Source organism: Vigna unguiculata, chromosome 1, assembly GCF_004118075.2.
Source record: "Vigna unguiculata cultivar IT97K-499-35 chromosome 1, ASM411807v1, whole genome shotgun sequence".
Lineage (NCBI taxonomy): Eukaryota > Viridiplantae > Streptophyta > Magnoliopsida > Fabales > Fabaceae > Vigna > Vigna unguiculata.
Window position 1 is genome coordinate 25,377,997 of NC_040279.1, and position 21,198 is coordinate 25,399,194.

General features: G+C 33.8%; 1 long non-coding RNA gene and 2 other non-coding genes across 3 annotated transcripts; all 3 read right to left on the reverse strand.

Annotated features, from left to right (window-relative positions):
* Positions 1-776: 776 nt before the first annotated feature.
* Positions 777-1,753, reverse strand: LOC114163219. Its single transcript, XR_003599389.1, has 2 exons — positions 1,411-1,753; positions 777-1,269 (listed from the first exon to the last, which is right to left on the reverse strand). It is a non-coding gene; the product is annotated as an uncharacterized LOC114163219 (long non-coding RNA).
* On the reverse strand, positions 786-1,011 carry LOC114165451. The gene has a single exon (XR_003599711.1). It is a non-coding gene; the product is annotated as a small nucleolar RNA U3 (small nucleolar RNA).
* On the reverse strand, positions 1,449-1,551 carry LOC114165523. The gene has a single exon (XR_003599726.1). It is a non-coding gene; the product is annotated as a U6 spliceosomal RNA (small nuclear RNA).
* Positions 1,754-21,198: the final 19,445 nt, after the last annotated feature.

A 21,198-nucleotide genomic window follows, 5' to 3' on the forward strand; every position in this document is an offset into this window, starting at 1 on the left:
ATTGTCTTATGCATAAATGTGAAAAAGGGTCAAAATGCCTCAAAAATTAATTTCCTGAATCTTATAAAATATATGATAATCAAGTTGTATGTCCCTTCAATTAAAACTGTTGTTCATTTAACAGGAAAACAAACTAAAAGGAAGGCAACACCAATTTCATTCATGTGTTCATGAGGTGTCAAAGTTTCATTTCAACATTTTGCCCTTTCACATAATATTAATTGGAAAAAATAAAAAAGTACTAAAAAGGTGAAGAAAAAATGCCATTGTGAAATGAAAGAAGTTGGGTACAAGAATTAAACAAAAGTGTAAAGTTTTATAGCACAACCCTTCAATTTAGCATAGATTTAATGACTTATATAGCATAACTCTTCACAAACATACTTTGGCTTATACCACACTATTATTACATGTAGTGGTTTTCCGTTTTAACGCTATGTGTTAATTTTATGAGATACAAATTATAACATGTGATAAATTTAACAAAATTTAAATACTTTATTTCAGTTAACAATTAAATATAGATTTAGTAAATAAATTATTATACTTTATTTTCAATTTAATTAAAATTTTAAAATACTAAATACAAATATGAAAGTGTAAAAGTGAAAACAAACACATTCCATACCAAGGGAAGTTCTTTGTCATAAAAAAAATTCATAATATTATTTTGCATCATTTTACATATGCAGAAAGGAGAATTCACTGACTTATATCATTAGACAAGTAATTGAGAACAAAATAGAAAAATATAAGCAATTAATTAAAAACAAATGTTAAAATGGAGTCTGTCAGATAACCCTGCAACCATCCCAAGTCGTAAAGACTGGGAACGATCCTCTACGGTGGAAGATGAAGTCTTGTCCACAAACAAAGCCCACCATCCTACCGTTAATCACGCTCTGATCACAGGGCCAAGTTTCATCCACCAGACTGCAGTTCCTGTCTCCTTAGAACTTAAGGATACAGATGTACGAGCCTATAGAACAGATCCTGTTCAAGTAAGGTCGTGGCCAAAGTTGTTTGGTTTTGCTTTATAAACGTACTTTCTTTCCAAAAGTCTTTCGATGTGGGACTATATTTGCTGTTGTCATTGTGAACGTGTAGCTTCGGGGGGGGGGGGGGGGTGGGGGGAAGTCGGGGGCTTTGGAAGGTTTGGTCAAGAAAGATTTTGCATAGTGCCAAACAAGGTGTTGTCTCTGAGCTGGTAGTGGTTGTTGGGGTCAGTGTGAAACAGTGTCTCTGAATACTAGAATCATCATGAACTCCCTGTAAAAGCATTTAAACCACCAGTTGGGGATGTAATCTCAACATTTACCAGTTGAGAACTTGTGATTACTATGCATTACCAACAATGATAAACTTCAAACTAAAAATACTTCATCTATAAAAAACTTGAAAGAAACTAACCTGAACCTCCATAAAAACGAACACGGAAGAGATGGAAAAAAAATTTGGACCATTTCTCGATTTGTGCGTGTCATCCTTGCGCAGGGGCCATGCTAATCTTCTCTGTATCGTTCCAATTTTATCGGATGTCCCCGAAGGGACAAGCTTGGATGCAGTCTGTATCTATATAAACACTAAACCTCTAGTGAAAGTATACGGTGTGGGACTCTAACGGAAAATAAGAGGAAGGAAACTAGAGCATACAGAAAAAGGTGTAAAGGATTGGTTGTTCCGAAAGCTGAGCAGAGGAAGAGTTTTTCTTTTTAATGCATTTGAAACACAATGATAAGGTAAGAGGATTTCCCTCTTAACACTCATAAACACTCTGCTAGCGTAGCTGCCTCTCCTAGTCTTATCATTACCCTACTTTTCATTTTACATTTTTTCTATTTACTTTTCCTATCACCATTTATCTTCTTTGGTTTTTATATTATTGCAGTTAGATTATTAACCGATATTATTATACATCAATGAATTTTTCAGAATAATTATAATCTTCATCGTATGTTTTAAATTAACTGTAAACCATAATTTATATAATAATACATCAAATGAATTTTTATAAGTATTAGTATTCTTACTTCTTACAACTTTTTTCGAAAAGAAATGAAGAGACTGTTTCGTGGGTGATTTAACCGATCATTCAAAGCATTAACTTAGAAAATTGATGGAAGTTTTCTTCACCCGATGCATAGTAATAAATACATTCAACACTTCACACTATTTAGAGTAAAAGATAAACACAGTTTAAACGCCTTTTAAAGATGTACGAAATGTTAGGCTTCAACACAGAATTATTCATTTATTCATTTATTCATTTGATTTAATTTTTATTCATTAATTAATTGCAAGCTCATCCGATTTTATTAATCCCGCGTTTAAGAATTTTGCAATAGAAAAATGAAAATCAGATTGATGATTTGCATAACATAAGCACTCAAAAACTTTAATGTTATTAAATTTATGTAATTTAACAAATATTTTTTTATAAGATGTTAGACAATTAAGCACATTAGATTGTGTGCCATTAATTAAATAACATGCAGTTAATACACATTCACCTAAAAATTGTATTGATAAGTAATTTTAAAATTTGAGTGTTCATGCCATACTCATAACATAACATGTTAATGTTTTCTTTTCACATTCTCATCTTCTTCTTTTTTATGTGTGGTGTAATCGCACAAGATGGCGAAACACAATTTCATTCTTCAGAAAAAAAATCATGCAAACAATTAAATTCAATGTCATTATCACTTCGTACTTTTTTAATTTTTGAGCAAATTGTCTATAGAGAAAGGCAACAAAGTTTATAAACATAAACACAACTTTAATTTTATTATATACCAAATAAACCCAAAATATACGTGAATAGTCATATACAATTGTTAAGTAATATTATGCATCGCATGATCAAGGAGTGCGATAAGGTCCCATAAATCACAATCAATCGATTCAAATAAACAATTTGTATTATGCTTACTTAGTAAAAAATATTCCTATATTGTTTAACTAGTGGATTAACATCACATGTTCTATTATTATTATTTCTACTAAATTGACTCAAATGTTTAAACCACATATCAATTTATTGTCAAACGTTAATGCACTTTCAGAATATTCCGAGAAAAATAAAGTTTATTGGTCGGTTCACTCGCTCCAATCAACATCCTCGTCTTTCGATCTTGTATTACACACAGGACATTAAACGATACAATTGGAGACATAAATTAATTGTGATACATAAATTAAGTACAACTTAATTAAGACACAAAATGACATTATCAGACTAGAAACCACCACTCAAAATTGTTTTTCATCATAATAATAACATCCAGGGCGGTCCTTCTAAGGGACGAGGGGGCCCACGGCTCCCCAATGATTTTTTAATTTATGTATATTTTAAAAATATATTTGTATATTATTTTATTATTTATATTAATTTAGTTTAAAAATTCTTTTTCAAAATTTGAAAAATATGTGTTTTTCCTTCTTTTTGTTATTCTTTGTTCTCTTTTAGCTGGTTTCTCTCTTCTTTGTACCTTCCTTTTTCAAATTTTTTTTCTATCTCAATTTTCACCATCAATTTTTCATTATTTTCAAAATCAAATTGCATCAAGGAGAAATTAAGGAGTTAAGAAATAGTTTTGACTGGACAATTTCTTCTTTTGAGTAGGTTGATTTTATTCAAAACAATATGTTTTCCTCTTGTATGTGACTTTTCTATATTATAGGCAGATCTCTATTCGTTGTAGATAATAAAACCATGATCTAATTATTGATCAAACTCTTCTTTGTGAAAATGGGATTATTTAAGACTTTAAAGTTGTATAAGGGAAGAACTTGTGTGAGGGAAGAGCAGTAAGGAATCTATTTAAGATAAGAGAAGCTAATTATTTAAAAGTTGTGAATTTTCTTAAAATGGGGAGTTTTGGTTTTGAGATTTAGGTTGGAGTATTCATAATTTTTTCTTTTACTAAATAGGTGAGAGGTGGCAAATTCATATTAGAAAAATTATGATAAAGAGTAAAAAATTGATTTTTATTTCAAGAGGAAGACTTGTGATGAAGATGAAAAAAATGTATCTATGTCAACTAAACTTGAGAAACTCTATGATAATCCAATAACTGAAGAAAATGAAAAAGCTCTCTAAAGTTTCTAGAGTTATACATAATAAATTTGAAAATTCTTTAGAACGCAATACCCACCAAATCAAATTGACGACATACGAAAAGCTTATATAAAATGGGGTCCATATCATGACTTTTCCCATTTTTATAACTATAACGGAAAGATTTTTTGTTATAGTGAAAATAATCAAGAACATGTTGAGAAATAAAATGGAGGCTGAATCTTTAACAAATAGTATGTTAATTTATATTCAAAGGATATTATAACAAACTTTAATTATGATTTAATTATTGAAAAATTTTAAATCATTGAAATAACGTAAAACAACAGTGTGACTAAAATTGATTGTTTCTTCTTTTAATATATTATTAATAACGTAGAACAACATTATAATTAAACTTTAATTCTGATTCAATAATTAATATATTATTATTTCTTATAATATTTTGTTAAATTCTACTATCGTATATATCTTTTAATAGAAAAAATAATATTTTTTAATTAAAAATAAAAAATATAACTCGGTCTCCTTCCATTTTTTGTTCAAAATTTGCTACCGGTGACATCTTTTTCATTCTGTAATCTTACCTGATTGTTTATAATCTTTTTTACAAAATAAATTTCTTATTACGTAGTGTAAAATTTTCATATTAATAATATAAGGAATATAATTATTAATATAGAGGCATCCATGCTTATAAAAACATTCAAAATATATAAAAAAAATTCAATCACTTTAAGTGATGTGTTGATATTCCTGTTAACATTTTTATGGAACATTAAATTCTCCAATAATATTTTTTTTATAATGGTTTACTGTTGTTAAAAAGTAGTGTTTTGTTCTTTTTTTATTTTTTTCTGAGTTTTTATACTATAAAATGATTTATGTAAAAATACCTCTGACAATTTTAATAATAATAATAATACACCGTCACCGTAACGAATATTAAGACCACTTATCATTAACCAAATTACAGCTATTACGATGCATATAATTAAACTATAAATATATTATTTAAATATAATAATTAATAAAATAATAGTAAATAATAATAATAATAATAATAATATCAAAAATATTTTACCATTATCATATTTTATCTATTAAAAATTATATATTCAAAAATAAAATAGATTTTTTAAAAGAATAGCATTTATTGAAATGTTTATTAAATAGATAAACACAAAGTTTAATTTATTAAAAAAAGAAGTCGTGTGTACACAAGTTATTTTGTTTTTCTTATTATTTTAGACACTCACTCCTCCACTATGCTGATTTGACACACAAACACGTGACTGTGATGACAACTCATAACTGAGTGATTTGTGATTTGATGTTTCTGGCTGTCGAATCTGCAAATGGATGTTTCATATTTTTTTATGCAAAAATGGCAACATACATTAGCAGTGATTTATATTAAGACAATGTTCATTTTTGTCGTCTACAAAAGTCCTGTGTCAGTGTGACCACATTTAAAATTGTATCAAACAAAATCAAACTTCTTGTCGTTAAAAATATTATTTATTTATATTTTTTAATTACTCATCCTTACCCGTTGTTTTAGAATTTATGAATTTTATAATATAATTATTTTATTTCAATTTAATTTCTAAAATGCTAACTTTCTTTTCGTTTAATCATTAATTAGAGGGAGATACACGGGTCTATTTTTTTTATTCTATTCAAATTATTAAAATATAAATTAATTTTCATTAAAAATAAATAATTTAAATTTTTTATTATTAAATATTTTTTATAATAAATAGTTATTTTAATTTATAAAAATAATTATAATTATATTAATAGTTATTTCAAAGATAAAAATGAATATAATTATTTTAATTTAAAATAATAATTTCTCAAAAAATAAGATTGAAAAAATTTGTGTAAGGATCCACTAACTCCCCCTCTTTATACACTCTCTTCTTTCCCAACTTCTATCACAGAACCACACTCCACCCTTCCCTGTTTTCCTTCTCTCTAAACCAACTGCATAACCCTCTCTCAAGCAAAGCTCCATTTTATTTCCTTTCTAATCACTCCCCCTCTATTACAGTTGCTGAAACCCGGAACCAGGAGAAGAACTCCTCCTCAAGCTGAGCCATCTCCCCCTTCCGGTAAGTCAAATTCAGTTTCCCTCAATTCTCTTCAATTATGGGATTTTTTGAGATTTGATGCTTACCAAAACCGAATTAAGGTCTTGTACTCACCCTGAGTTATGAATTTCAGCCCGTTAGGTTGAGGATTTGAGGTGCCCTTGTGTTAGAGTCTTGCTTGTGGTGATTTTTAAAAGGAAGGAAAGCTAACCGAAATTCTTTCTATTTAATTCGTAAATTAGGTTTTGTATGATGTTTGTGTGCTGAATTGATTGATAAAAATGCATGTATGAGTGTATGATCATTGTTGCCCTGAAATTTGCGTTCTTGCATGTGAAAACAGTGGGATGGTCTGTTATTTTCGCCTAGGCGGGTGGTTCTCGCCTAAGCGAGACTATCAAAAAGACTCACCCCTGAGACTGAGCGAGGTCTCGCCTAGGCGAGCTGGAGTCGCTTAAGCGAGAGAGACACTCTCGTCTAAGCGAGCCAGTTTAGCCTGAGCGAGAGTTCGCCAAGTTTTTAATCCTTGCCACTGTTTGAGTCTCGCCTAGGCGAGATAGCCTCGCCTAAGTGAGATGGCTTCTCGCCTGGGCTAGATTGCCTAGCTTAAGCGAGATTCACTGCAGTGGAAGACATCAACTTCTGTTTTAAGGGAAAAATGACATGTTTTACTGTGATTCCGTGCAAGGAAGCTCTTATATGCTTGATAGATCATTATTTAATGTATTGTGTGATGAGACTAAAAGAGTATGAGTATATAGAGTGATGGTTGGAATGGAATTTCAAGGGAAATTCATGTGAGTTGTTAGTGTGTAAGGACGTGTGGAATCCATATTGGTTGGTATCCTGAAACTCCAACAATCATTCGCGCCCAGATATAGTAGAATGGATTATGTCGTGAGAAGTAGCAGGAGGTCCTAGTCTTTGGACTTGATCCAGTCCTAGACGCGAAGGGTACTTACCCTGAGAACGGTCGGGTGATAACCCCTTGTGTCCAGACTCTGGGAACCGTTACGGGAGCAAGCCACCAAGAGCTCCAATGTCGCTTACACAATCCGGATATCGAGTCTAGAATTTTAATTATTGATCTATGTGTTATGAGTGATGTAAATGATGTTTTGCATTATCTTCCTTTTCTTTCAGTTAGCTTACCCTTTTTGTTCATGTGGTTTTGTTCTTGTGTCTTCTCCTTTGCTATGATCGCCTATTGATGGTGTGAGCAGAGCCTAGTCCAGATGATGACGCCCCCCTTCAGAGCAGGAATTGACCTCCCCCTACCCACTGCTGTAGTAGTTTTGAGCCAGACTTTTGAGGAGTTTTAACTTGACAAGTTAGTTAGGCCTTTTTATGTTTTGGATGACTGTACCAGACTCATATACTATGTGTATATATAACTGTTAACTCTATTATCTTCTATGTCAGACCATGATATAATGTTTTGTTTGATAGTGTGAAAAACTATTAAATGGGATGTTACATTTTTGGTATCAGAGCAGTAGTTCCTTTAGGGTTTGTAGGTGTGAGCTCACCTAGTTTGTGTTGTGTGTTTCTCATGGTATTTTGGTTCAATTGTGGTGTTTGATAGATGGACTGATGATTCTCTCTTTGTGTGGTCAGAGCTATGGCACCTATGCCTCCTCCTCCTTCTGTTCCTAGCCCGGATAATTCTCACTTGGTGGGGACAATTGAAGCAATGTTGGCAGCCATGCAGCAGTAGAATGCTAACATGGTGAACTAGCACAACTTAGCCTTGCAGCAGATGGAGTCTGCTAGGCTTGCAGCAGAGGCGACTCAGCAGAGACACTTGGAAGCCTTGCATCAGCTGAGCGAGAATCGATCTGCAACTGGATGTTCCAAAGCTCCACCGCCACGAGTACAAGAGTGGAGTTTGAAGGATTTTCTTCAGCACCACCCGTCTCGCTTCGATGGCAAGACCACTCCAGATGAGGCAGACCAGTGGATGAGGGATATGAAGCGAATTTATGATGCCAAGCGGTGCCCAGTAGAAAACAGGTTGGCTTATTCTGAGTATCTGCTAGCCGAAGAGGCTGTCCATTGGTGGTCTAACATGAAGATGATGCTAGAAGGCAGCAGGGAGACCATCACCTGGGAGTTGTTTAAGAAGAAGTTTTATGCTGAGTACTTCCCAGACAGTGTGAGATACGCCAAGGAAGTGGAGTTCTTACAGCTGATGCAATGAGAGATGTTAGTGCCAAAGTACGCTGAAAAGTTCAAGCACCTAGGCAGATTTCACACTTTGAAGATGGCTGAAGATTGGCAGTGTAGGAAATTTGAAAATGGACTGAGAGACGATCTTAAACTCATGGTGGCTCCACTCTCTATAAAGGAGTTCCCTACTTTAGTGGAGAAAGTGAGGGTAATGGAGAAGCTAAAGGCGGAAGTTGAAGCTCAACAACGGTCTCAACAGAAGGTGGGAGGACCATCTGGGTCCATGAGCAGACAAGACGACAAGGGGAAGCCTTACTCTAGACTTCCGCCTCAGGGGTCTAAGAGATTCCCACTTCAGCCACATCCGCCCCAATCACATCAGCATCAGTCTCCTCAGCATCACTCTCACATACCATAATGTTTTCATTGTGGAGGGCCCCACATGAGGAGTGTTTGCCCCCAGCTTGGTGGTAGGCAGACATGTCACAGATGGGAAGGCCACTTCCTCAAAAATTGCCCCACTGGCAGGGGTACAGTGCCCAGACCTTCAACGCAGTCGTAGCCACAACAGATACGGGGAAGTGCTAGACCCCAGGCAGCTGGCCGAGTGTATGCCATGACAGGTGCAGAGGCACACAGATCAGGTAACCTCATCATTGGATCTTGCATGATTGCCGGTAGGAGCTTGTGTGTGTTATACGATTCGGGAGCGACACACTCTTTTGTGTCAGAGTCTATGTGATGGAGTTGGGTCTCCCGGTTAGGGAACTTCTGTACGACCTGGTAGTGTCTACGCCTGCTTCTGGGATGGTCAAAACCTCGACGTTATGTGCTAGATGTTTGATCGAGGTTGAGGGGCACAAATACAGGGTGAACCTCATCTGTTTACCTCTGGAGGGCCTGGATGTGATCTTGGGAATGGATTGGCTATCTGTTAATTGCATTCTTATTGATTGTAATGAGAAGAAGGTGTTGTTTCCCAACCCGGAAGATGAAGAGATGTTGTTATCCTCACAGCAGGTGGATCAAGCCATAAAGGAGGGGTCTCAGTGTTTCTTGATTCTCACTCAACTGTCTGTTGAGAGTGGGGATAGACACGTTGAAACGTCAGTGGTGAGGGAATTCCCTGATGTTTTCCCTGATGAGGTGCCCGGCTTGCCCCCTTCTAGGGAGATTGAGTTCTCTATTGATCTGGTGCTTGGAGCAGGGCCAGTATCAATAGCACCTTACCGGATGGCTCCTGCTGAGCTGGCAGAGTTGAAAAAGCAGATTGAGGAACTGCTGAAGAAACAATTCATCAGGCCCAGCGTGTCGCCTTGGGGAGCGTCGGTGTTATTGGTCAAGAAGAAGGATGGCAGCTCTAGGCTTTGTGTTGATTACCGGCAGGTCAACAAGCTAACCATCAAGAACAAATATCCTCTGCCAAGGATAGACAACTTGATGGATCAACTGCACGGCGCTGCTGTGTTTTCAAAGATTGACTTGAGATCCAGATACCATCAGATTAGAGTTAAGTCTGATGACGTGCAGAAGACCGCTTTCAGATCCAGATATGGACACTACGAGTACGTAGTGATGCCTTTCGGTGTGACTAACGCCCATGTCTTGTTCATGGATTATATGAATCGAATCTTCAGGCCTTTTCTAGACAAGTTTGTGGTGGTTTTCATAGACGATATCTTTATATACTCCCGAACTCATGAAGAACATGCAGAGCATCTGAGGATCGTTCTGAGCATCCTAAGAGAGAAGCAGCTCTATGCGAAACTGTCTAAGTGCGAGTTTTGGATGACCACGGTTCAATTTTTAGGGCATGTGATCTCAGCTCAGGGCATATCCGTGGACCCATCCAAAGTTGAGGCTGTGTTAAAATGGAAGCGTCCTAAATCAACGACTGAGATTAGGAGCTTTGTGGGACTGGCAGGGTACTACAAAAGGTTCATTGAGGGATTCTCAAAAATCGTGGCACTTTTAACACAGTTGACTCGTAAGGATCAGCCTTTCGCCTGGACCGATCGGTGTGAAAATAGCTTCCAGGAGTTGAAGCAGAAGCTGACCAGTGCTCCTGTGTTGGTGATCCCTGATACCAGTAGACACTTCGAAGTCTACTGTGATGCCTCCCATCAGGGATTAGGGTGCGTTCTAATGCAAGAAAGGAGAGTGGTTGCCTACGCCTCTAGGCAGCTTAAAAGTCATGAGAAGAACTACCCCACACACGATCTCGAGTTAGCGGCCGTGGTGTTTGCATTGAAAATTTGGAGACACTATCTGTATGGCGCTCAATTCCAGGTTTTCAGTGACCACCAGAGCCTAAAGTATCTGTTCGACCAGAAAGAGTTGAACATGAGGCAAAGACGGTAAATGGAGTTCTTAAAGGACTTCGACTTCGAGTTGTTATACCACCCGAGGAAAGCGAATGTTGTGGCCGATGCCCTAAGCCAAAAAATAGTTCACGCATCTTATATGATGGCCAGAGAGTTGGATTTGGTGGAGCAATTTAGAGACATGCGGCTGCAAATGATTTTAGGAGAAGATGTCATTAGATGCAACCTTCTTACAGTGTCTAGTGATTTCCTCGTCCTAATAAAGGAGAGGCAATTATCTAATCCTAAGTTGCAGAGGACCGTGGAATTGCTTGGCACTGAGAAGGCCAAGGACTTTGTGGTAGGGAGTGATGGGGTGTTAAGATTCAGAGGCAGGATCTGCATACCTGAGGATTTGGAGGTGAAGGGCATGATTCTCGAAGAGGGGCACAAGAGTCGTTTTAGCATGCATCCAGGCATGACTAAAATGTACCATGATCTGAAAGAATCTTTCTGGTGGTCAGGAATGAAGTCAGATGTAGCTCGGTATGTGTCATCCTGCTTGACCTGTCAGAAGGCTAAGGCAGAACACCAGAGGCCTGGAGGGATGCTACAGCAGTTAGAGATCCCGGAGTGGAAATAGGATAGCATTGCTATGGATTTTGTTACCCATTTGCCACAGACGGTGAGGAGCCATGATGCCATATGGGTGGTAGTAGACCGTCTGACCAAGAGTGCCCATTTCCTGGCAGTAAATCTGAGGATGTCCATGACAAAGCTGGCATAGTTGTATATTAGTGAGATTGTGAGGCTCCATGGGGTGCCGTCGAGCATAGTCTCTAATAGGGATCCACGTTTCACCTCCCGTTTTGGCAGGCGTTGGAGAGTGCCATGGGCAGCAGGCTATCGATGAGCTCGGCTTACCACCCCCAGACAGACGGCCAGTCCGAGAGGACAATACAGTCTCTTGAGGACCTCTTGTGGACGTGCGTACTGGATCATCTTAGTGCATGGGACGAGGTCCTGCCTTTGGTGGAGTTTACCTATAATAACAGTTTCCATGCAGGCATTGGCATGGCACCATATGAAGCTCTTTATGGCAGAAGGTGCAAAACTCCTTTGTGCTGATACCAAGATGGAGAGTCTGTGATGGTAGGGCCTGAGTTACTAAGGCAGACCACTGAGAAGGTCAAGTTAATACAAGAAAGGATGAAGGCGTCTCAGAGTAGACAGAAATCCTATGCCGATCAGAGGAGAAGACCTTTGGAGTTTGCTGTTGGAGATCACATTTTCTTGAGAATTACCCCGACCACTGGTGTGGGGAGGGTTATTCGCTCAAGGAAGCTATCTCCTAAGTTCATTGGTCCATACCAGATTCTGAGGAGGATTGGACCAGTGGCTTATGAAATCGCCTTACCCCCTCAGCTATCCAACCTTCACTCAGTATTCCATGTCTCTCAGCTCAGAAGATATGTGTCTGACCCCTCACATGTGCTTGAGGCAGAAGATTTGCAGATTAGAGGAGATCTTTCAGTGGAGGTACAACCTGTTAGTCTTGGTGATAGTCAGACAAGACAGCGAAGGGGGAAATCCATCAGTCTAATTCAGGTTATCTGGGACAAGAGAACTGGTGATTCCATTTGGGAACTTGAAGAAGATATGAAGAAGTCATATCCGCACCTGTTCTCTGGTGAGTTTTAATTTTTCGGGACGAAAATTCTGTTGTTGGGGAGAATGTAAGGACCCACTAACTCCCCCTCTCTATACACTCTCTTCTTCCCCAACTTCTATCACAGAACCACACTCCATCCTTCCTTGTTTTCCTTCTCTCTAAACCAACTGCACAGCCCTCTCTCAAGCAAAGCTCCATTTTATTTCCTTTCTAATCACTCCCCCTCTGTTACAGCTGCTGAAACCGGAACCAGGAGAAGAACTCCTCCTCAAGCTGAGCCATCTCCTCCTTCCGGTAAGTCAAATTCAGTTTCCCTTAATTCTCTTCAATTATGGGATTTTTTGGGATTTGATGCTTACCAAAACCGAATTAAGGTCTTGTACTCACCCTGAGTTATGAATTTCAGCCCCTTAGGTTGAGGATTTGAGGTGCCCTTGTGTTAGAGTCTTGCTTGTGGTGATTTTTAAAAGGTAAGGGAAGCTAACCGAAATTCTTTCCATTTAATCCGTAAATTAGGTTTTTTATGATGTTTGTGTGCTAAATTGATTGATAGAAATGCGTGTATGAGTGTATGCCTGAAATTTGCGTCTTGCATGTGAAAATAGTGGGATGGTCTGTTATTTTCACCTAGGCGGGTGGTTCTCGCCTAAGCGAGACTATCAAAAAGACTCAACCCTGAGATTGTGCGAGGTCTCGCCTAGGCGAGCTGGAGTCGCTTAAGCGAGGGAGACACTCTCGTCTAAGCGAGTCAGTTTAGCTTGAGCGAGAGTTCGCCCAGTTTTTAATCCTTGCCACTGTTTGAGTCTCGCCTAGGCGAGATAGCCTCGCCTAAGCGAGATGGCTATCCGCCAGGGCTAGATTGCCTAGCTTAAGCGAGATTCACTGCAGTGGAAGACATCAACTTCTATTTTAAGGGAAAAATGACATGTTTTACTGTGATTCCGTGTAAGGAAGCTCTTATATGCTTGATAGATCATTATTTAATGTATTGTGTGATGAGACTAGAAGAGTATGAGTATATAGAGTGATGGTTGGAATGAAATTTCAAGGGAAATTCATGTGAGTTGTTAGTGTGTAAGGACGTGTGGAATCCATATTGGTTGGTATCCTGAAACTCCAATAATCATTCATGCCCAGATAGAGTAGAATGGATTATGTCGTGAGGAGTAGCAGGAGGTCCTAGTCTTTGGACTTGATCCAGTCCTAGACGCGAAGGGGACTTACCCTGGAAACGGTCGGGTGATAACCCCTTGTGTCCAGACTCTGCAGAGTCTGGGAACCGTTGCAGGAGCAAGCCACCAAGGGGTCCAATATCGCTTACACAATCCGGATATCGAGTCTAGAATTTTAATTATTGATCTATGTGTTATGAGTGATGTAAATGATGTTTTGCATTATCTTCCTTTTCTTTCAGTTAGCTTACCCTTTTTGTTCATGTGGTTTTGTTCTTGTGTCTTCTCCTTTGCTATGATCGCCTATTGATGGTGTGAGTAGAGCCTAGTCCAGATGATGACGCCCCCCTTCAGAGCAGGAATTGACCCCCCTACCCACTGCTGTAGTAGTTTTGAGCCAGACTTTTGAGGAGTCTTAACTTGACAAGTTAATTAGGCCTTTTTATGTTTTGGATGACTGTACCAGACTTATATACTATGTGTATATATACCTGTTAACTCTACTATCTTCTATGTCAGACCATGATATAATGTTTTGTTTGATAGTGTGAAAAACTATTAAATGGGATGTTACAATTTGTGTGCACAAAATAATTTTTTATATGTATAAATATAAATATTTTTTATAATTTTGTTATATATAAGTTTTATTTATTTTACAAGTAATTTTTTAACTAAAAATAGTTAAATTTGGAGAAAAGATAAAGAAAATCGATTATATTTAAAGAAATGATCACAGTAAATTGATAAATAATTGAGTTAACTTAAAAAAATTAGTTAAGGATAAAAAAAACAATTCTTATATTATATATATATATATATATATATATATATATATATATTAATTAGGTCGACAAGTGTTAAATATACAATAAACGTTTATATTTTATAGATTAAATAAATATTTAACTTAAATTATAATTAAGATTTTGGTTTAAAATATTTTAGAATGTATAAAATATATTTTAGATTTATGATAATGATATTATATTGTAACACAAAAATATTTTTAACTATTTATATTTTTTTGTAGAAAATACCAAAACTTAAATTATAAATAGATAAAATTATAAATATATAAGAAATTAAGAAAATCATTAAAAATACTATATATTCTTTTTAAGTAATTTTAAAAAAATATTTTTAATATATTTATAATTATTATGAAGGAGATTTATCTTTATAATTTCTAGTTTAGTATAGACATTTGATTTTCATGTTTTATCTTTATTAATATAATTAATTTTATTTAGAATTGCTTTTTAATTTTAATATCTCTTTAAAAATTTATACATTTGTAATAAAATAATAAAATTATTCATTCAATACTTATTTTATATTTTATATTTTTTCTAAATTTAATAAAAAAATGTTTTATAATCATAAAATAAAAGGTAAACACATATACATTTATTTTTATTAGTAGAAGAAAATGTAAATCAGTCAATTAAATGAATAAATTAAATGTATGATTGTGATGCATATTTTCTTTTTGCATTATATGTTTTAATATTTTATCATTGGGATTAACTTCTTGTTCGAATCTAATAAATATGGCCAGTTTGTTATTTATTAGTTTGCCCAAGGGTTTAGGTACATTATGTGTGGTTAAGAATCAGGAATCAACTTTCGATTAAAGTAAAATATGTATTATCTGTTGAAAACAAAAATTACATCTTTCTCTGATAAAAAGTTTTGATGATGATGACTTATAAAGAAATATGGAAGACTTAATGATGATATATGAAAAAAAGGTTGAAGACTTTAAAGAATGTTTCGATTCAAGAGATTAGAGATTAATTGAAGACTTAAAAATTGAGTTGTTTAAAGTCTTGTAATATGTGTATGTTATTTAAAATAGTTAAATTAGTAGGTCAAAAGTCAAAAGACAAAACTGAAACAGAAGAACACTGAGAGAAAGTCTTAGTTTTACAAAATGCACTATGATAATCGATTATCACTTATGATAATCGATTATCATAAGTATTCTTTTAAATTTTTAAGAAACTGCTATGGAATAATCGATTATTTCAAAGGATAATCGATTATCAGCGCGAAATAATGTTTTCCAAAAACTGCTCTGCAATAATCTATTATCACTATCACTTATGATAATTGATTATATGTGGCAATTGTGACTTAAATTTTTATATTCTTAACCTAATTTCTAAATAGGCTTTTATAAATAAAGTGGTAGGCTTTCATTTCAAACATAGTTAGAGAAGTCAGAGTACTTGAGAACTTTTCGTGGGAAGGCTCTGAAAAACCTAGTGTCGGTAGAGCAATAACTTTCATCAAGTGAGATCTTGAGTGATTGAGTGTTGCTGCTGTTGCTAGGAGAAACCAATCATCCTTTGTGTGATTCAAAGGAGGTTTTCATTCCTTGTGTGATTCAAGGAAGGTGTTTTCATCCCTCGTGGATTTCAAGGGAGTTGTCTTCATCTCTTGTGTGATTTAAGAGAGGTGTTTTCTAAACTTAATCTTTCTCATCATTGATTATATGTTTGGTTTATTTTAGTGATTGAGTTAATCTCGCTTTTAAGAGATTAACAACTGGCTTTTGTTTCGAACCAGTATAAATATTTTGTGTAATTTTCTCTTTCCTACCCTCTTTATTTTATTGTGTTTATTAAAATAAAGGAAAGATTTTAATTGAACTTTGATATTAAAAAGGGAAAATTTTAAAAGCACAATTTTGATTAAGAACCCAATTCACCCTCACTCTTAATTTTTGTCCAAATGCTAATCATTCCGCTACACGTTTATAACATTATCAAATCTTTAGCATTACAATATTCTAGCCCAATAAAATGATTTTTTTTATCAATAATTATTCAATCCATCAATAGGAATGGTTAAAAATATCAAATATAGTTTTAATGTAAGAATCTAAAAACTTGTTTAAAAATAAGAGTGGTATTATGAAGATGAAGTGTGATATTTTATTATTTAAGTATAAAATTTATAAATAAAAAAGTTAATTACTTAAAGTTTATTTTAGGTAAACTGTTATTCCTTCAAAAATAATTTTTTACCATTTCTTTTTCTATTTTTTTAATTTTTTAAGAAATTGTTAATTCTTTATTAGGTTAGAGTTTATTGTAGATATATTGGTGAATAATAGATTTTTTTTTGTTAGAATTTATTTTGGAGTAAGTTCTTTTTTTTTTTTAGTTAATTTTGAGAAGTTTTGCATGCATGTGGTTTCATAGGATGAAAATAATTCTTTCTTAGTTCAAGATTAATGTAGTATGTTCAAATTATTGATTAAAATATTTTGGAAGAATTAAACTTGAGCTTGAACAAACAGCCTTAATAGGACACTGAAGTTCTTGTTCTTTTTATAGTACCTTAATTAAGGTAGAAGATATGAAGTATCACAATAGTAAATATTTTATGCATGGATAATATTCGATGATAATTGTTAAGCTTACATTTGTTTTTATTTTAATTAATTTAAATGTGAATGTTATTAAATGTGATAAGTGATGAATGGATGAAGTGTATATGAATGAAAGTGTATGATGTTTTGATTGCTAGACGACATATAGTGTGATGAGAATATAATTATTTTGAGGAAGATATTATTATGTTGAAATGTTTAGGTTATGTATTGAATTTGAAACTTTGAAGGAGATCTTGACTCTACTAATATCAAACTTGCATGGATAAAAATAATAATTTATGAGAGTCAAAGGAAGTTTTATGATCTAGTCTGCAGTATAAAAATGCAATGTGTATGGTAGATATACCAAGTCATATGAATGGATTGGGTTTCTATTACGTAACTTTGTTGTAGTGACACTTAGTAAATGTAGTATAACAAGTGCAAATCGTTGAGTTTAATTCAACGCACGAGTCTTTTAGAAGTAGAGTCAAGTTTATACGTGTGTATGCGTATGTATTAAAGTTTTTTTAAACTTTAGTTTACCTTATCTTATATGTTTGTATAAATTTTTATGATTATAATATGTTATATAGAAACAGACGGTGATCTAAGAAAGAGATCTCAGTAGAATTAGATTGGAAAGATATAAAAGGATAAATGTATATTTATAATTTTATTTTGAAATTATGTAAATATAATATGATGTTCTATAAAGGAGGTAGTTCTTTTGAAAACTTTATAGATGTTATAAATGTTTGTTTGTTTATATTATATTAATGAATAATTTTATTATGATGAGAGATTCAACAACTTTTGTTGGGATTGAGTTGGAATGTGTTTTATTTATTAGGCTTTTGATTCACATTCTCTTCTATCATAATGAAACATTTTCAATAACAACATGTAGGCCTTTGATTATTGGATCACCTGAAGTTTAGAATATCAGTGTTTGTTTGAAATAACTAATAACTTAATATCTAAGAATAGTTTTTTTTAATGCAATAATAATTCTGGGATTTAATTTGGCTATGCTAAAGAAAGATTGAAAACTTTTTACCATGGTACTATTGTTTTACATATGTTTAAACTAAATATTTCTCAAATGATTTTTTTTTCTATAAGTCATAAATTTTGTTTGGCATGATGGCAGTGGTTAAAGAGAGTTCTAGATGGTGAAATAAGTCATAACTATTTGTCCTTTTGATCATGCAACATTTGAATCAAATTACTATGTTTAATAGATTGTTTAAGCAAAATAGATTTGGAGAGCATATAGCAATATCAACTCATGAAACTTTGGAAACCTCATAACCTTGGTTGGAGAATCGTGACCTATGATGCATAGTGTATCAAATACGACATGTATCTGATATGTCGATACGTTTATTTTGAAAATAATAGCACACAATATGTGATAGATATGCAATATATGAATATTGAAAAGTGTGTACAATAGCTCTTAAAAAAATAATAAATATATGATTGTTATTGTGTTAATCTAAATTAAAACTATATGTACTAAAGTTATTAACATAAAAAATATAAATTATTGTCATCATAAAAGTACCACTATAAGAAAACTCTTAAATAATGACCAATTTTAGTAATCAAAAATATATTAGAGACCAATTTCCTAATTAGAGACCAATTTATAGACTAATTATTTTGGTAGCCAAAACTTTGGTAGCTAATGTTAGTGACTAATTTAGAAACAAATTAGTTTGGTAGTCAAAATCTTGGTAGGTAATGTTAGTGACAAATTTAGAAATCAATTCATAATAAAAAGTATTTTAATTAACAATTTAGAGACTAATTATAAATTTTTTGGAACTATTTTAGTTGCCAATAATTTTTAGTTTTTAAATTGATACTTAAATTGGTCACTATATAGTGACTAATTATTTTTGTTACTAAAATTGATCATAATTCAAAGATTTTATTGTATTGTACTATGACTTTATAAAAGAGATACTTCACTGATTAATATTCTCAAGTATCGGATACAGATACGTGTCGGACACAGATACATGATTCAAATTGAAATATCAGTGCATCATAGCTCGTGACTAATTCATAAAAAGTAACAAGAATAAACAAATATATATATATATATATATATATATATATATATATATATTATTTTATAATAATGAAAACACACTACAAAATTATATATTTTTATTGGAGGTTTTTTAGTGGAGATTGTAATAACCTCCAATAAAAAAATATACATAATAGAGATTTTAGGAACCCCAAGTAAGTTTCAGGGGTTTTTTTAAAAAACACCGTAAAGTTATTCTCGTTTTTTTTTATTTCTCAAAAGATTTTAATATAAAAAGGATTTAAAGAATAATTTTGATATATTATTTCAAAGAATAGGGTACCATATATATACATACAAGAGTGTTATAATTCCTCATCTATTAAAGAAATGACAATTGCACAGATTTGCTCACAGAGGTAATGATGCCTAAATTACAGCTAACACAATATTTGATTACATAATATTTGTTAATAGAATATTTGATATATCTTAATACCGTCACTCAAGTTGGTACATGGATATCCCACATTTCTAACTTGAATAGAGACTCATTAAATACTCTGCTTAACACTCTTTTAGTGAGAACATCAGCCAATTGCAATTTTGATCTTACAAAAGGAAAGAAAATTATTCTAGCTTCAAGTTTCTCTTTGTTGAAACGTCTATCAATCTCCATATGCTTTGTTCTATCATGTTGCACCGGATTGTGAGCAATCGCTATAGCTGACGTATTATCACAGTACAAACTCATAGTTTCATTTTGTTTAAAGCCCAAATCTGATAGCAGATTTTTAATCCACAAAAGTTCACATACACCTAGTGCCATGCCTCTAAATTTTGCTTCAACACTAGATCTTGCTACTACAAGCTATTTTTTACTCCTTCAAGTTACAAGATTTCCTCCTACAAGAGTAAAGTATCCAGAGATAGATCTTCTATCATCTTTTGAACCTGCCCAATCTACATCAGTGTACCCTTCTACCTTTAAGTTTCCATGATTTGTGAACGAAATTTCTTTTTTAGGAGTGAACTTTAAATATCTCAAAATCCTCTCAACAACATCCATATGAAACTTTCGTGGGTCATGCATAGATTGACTAACTGTTGACATGTGAAGCCTGGATGGTGTATTTCATGAAGATTTGATGAAGCTTTGTTGAAGTAACTTGAAGCCATTGCTTTGGAATCATGCCTACATTGATGAAATCATGAAGACTTGATTTTTCTCATGTTGAACAAGCCTTGAACGCGTGCCCTCCATATGGATATATCATTAGGAAAACAAGCTTGATGTTTGTAATACTCTTTGTAGACCATTTAGCATTTATTAGATGTATAAGGTCTTCATTGAGCCTTTTAATCTGTTGAATAGATTTTCAACAGGTTAAAAGGTTAGTTGCAGTAATCTTAAACTATGACTTATTTAATTAGTTGATTTATTTTTTAATCGACTAATTTCATTTAAGTTAAGTGAATTCAACCGATTGATTTGAAAATCAACCTGTTGAATTTCATAATAGTTTGACTATAAGTGTTGTGATTTTCGAAAAAGAAGTAGCAAAACCATTTTTGAGTGCGAAACCATTCTGGAAACCTAGGAATTCTCTCTCTTTCGTGATGATACAAATTGCAGCTGGTTGATCTTGGATAAATTCTTGGAGCATTTTGCTTGTGTTTGAAGCTTGGAGAAGGTGTTTGTGCTAGGCAGGGTTATGCTACCACTAAGGTTTGATCTTTCTCAAGTTTTGTGTGTGTGCCTGGTGGTTTTCCAAGTTTGCAAGAGGTGTCTAGCTGTGCTGTTGTGATTCTTGTGTGATTCAAGAGTCTTTTGTGTGTGTTTGTGCTTATTTTGAAAGTGTAAGGGTGTAAACTTTGTAAATCTTTTGAAATAGTGCAAAGTCAGGCTCGGGTTGCCTTGACAAACTGGATGTAACTCAAGTTTGAGTGAACTAGTATAAAAATCTTGTACATCAATCTTTTCTCTAACCCTTCTCTCTTGCATATTATTTAAAGTTTAAAGAAGTTGGATTTAAACCGTCTTTTTGATATTCTTGAGTGTTTAGGTGACATTTGAAGCATTGAGCATGTTTTTATAACTTATTGGAACTTGTCTTGATTGATCTTTTACATTGTTCTTGATTTAAATAACAAATCTAAATTTCTGTATTTGTCCCAGTATTTCAGTCGACTGTTTTTCTTATTCAATCGATTGATTATACCAGTATAGTATTTGCTTACTAAAATCAATCGACTAACTCTATTTTTGATCAGTT